This window comes from Cervus elaphus, chromosome X, assembly GCF_910594005.1.
Source record: "Cervus elaphus chromosome X, mCerEla1.1, whole genome shotgun sequence".
Taxonomy (NCBI): Eukaryota; Metazoa; Chordata; class Mammalia; order Artiodactyla; family Cervidae; genus Cervus; species Cervus elaphus.
Window position 1 is genome coordinate 63,570,329 of NC_057848.1, and position 1,811 is coordinate 63,572,139.

Here is a 1,811-nt window from a genome sequence, read left to right on the forward strand (position 1 = left end):
AAAACAGTTTGGAGAATGGAGAGGAAGGTAGTGGCTTCTCAGCTGATACTTGCAGGACCATGTGCACTCAGGGTCTAGTGGGAAGCTCGCTTTGTTTGGCATTTGGAATGCAAAAGTAGGAAGTCAAGAAACACCTGGAGTAACAGGCAAATTTGGCCTTGGAGTACAGAATGAAGCAGGGCAAAGGCTAATAGAGTTCTGCCAAGAGAATGCACTGGTCATAGCAAACACGCTCTTCCAACAACACACGAGAAGACTCTACACATGGACATCACCAGATGGTTGACATTGAAATCAGATTGATTATATTCTTTGCAGCAAAAGATGGAGAAGCTCTATACAGTCAGCAAAAACAAGATGGGGAGCTGACTGTGGCTCAGATCATGAACTCCTTATTGTCAAATTCAGACTGAAATTGAAGAAAGTGGAGAAAACCACTAGACCATTCAGGTATGACCTAAATCAAATCCCTTATGACTAAACAGTGGGAGTGAGAAATAGATTTAAGGGACTAGATCTGATAGAGGGCCTGATGAACTATGGACAGAGGTTTGTGACATTGTACAGGAGACAGAAATCAAGACCATCCCCAAGAAAAAAAAAATGCAAAAAAGAAAAATGGCTGTCTGAGGAGGTCTTACAAACAGCTGAGAAAAGAAGAGAAGTGAAAAGCAAAGGAGAAAAAGAAAGATATACCCATTTGAATGCAGAGTTCCAAAGAATAGCAAGGAGAGATAAGAAAGTCTTCCTCAGTGATCAGTGCAAACAAATAGAGGAAAACAATAGAATGGGAAAGACTAGAGATCTCTTCAAGAAAATTAGAGATACCAAGGGAACATTTCATGCAAAAATGGGCTCAATAAAGGACAGAAATGGTATGGACCTAACAGAAGCAGAAGATATTAAGAAGAGGTAGCAAGAATACACAGAAGAACTGTACAAAAAAGATCTGCACGACCCAGATAATCACGGTGGTGTGATCACTCACCTAGAGCCAGACATCCTGGAATGAGAAGTCAAGTGGGCCTTAGGAAGCATCACTATGAACAAAGCTAGTGGAGGTGATGGAATTCCAGTTGAGCTATTTCAAATCCAAAAGATGATGCTGTGAAAGTGCTGCACTCAATATGCCAGCAAATTTGGAAAACTCAGCAGTGGCCACAGGACTGGAAAAGGTCAGTTTTCATTCCAGTCCCAAAGAAAGGCAATGCCAAAGAATGCTCAAACTACCGTACAATTGTACTCATCTCACACACTAGTAAAGTAATGCTTAAAATTCTTCAAGCCAGGCTTCAGCAATACATGAACTGTGAACTTCCAGATGTTCAAGCTGGTTTTAGAAAAGGCAGAGGAACCAGAGATCAAATTGCCAACATCTGAAGGATCATCAGAAACGCAAGAGAGTTCCAGAAAAACATCTATTTCTGCTTTATTGACTATGCCAAAGCCTTTGACTGTGTGGATCACAATAAAGTGTGGAAAATTCTGAAAGAGATGGGAATACCAGACCACCTGACCTGCCTCTTGAGAAACCTATATGCAGGTCAGGAAGCAACAGTTAAGAGCTGGACATGGAACAACAGACTGGTTCCAAATAGGAAAAGGGGTATGTCAACGCTGTATATTGTCACCCTGCTTATTTAACTTATATGCAGAGTACATCATGAGAAACGCTGGGCTGGAAGAAGCACAAGCTGGTTATCAAGATTGCTGGGAGAAATATCAATAACCTCAGATATGCAGATGACACCACCCTATGGCAGAAAGTGAAGAACTAAAGAGCCTCAATGAAAGTGAAAGAGGAGAGTGAA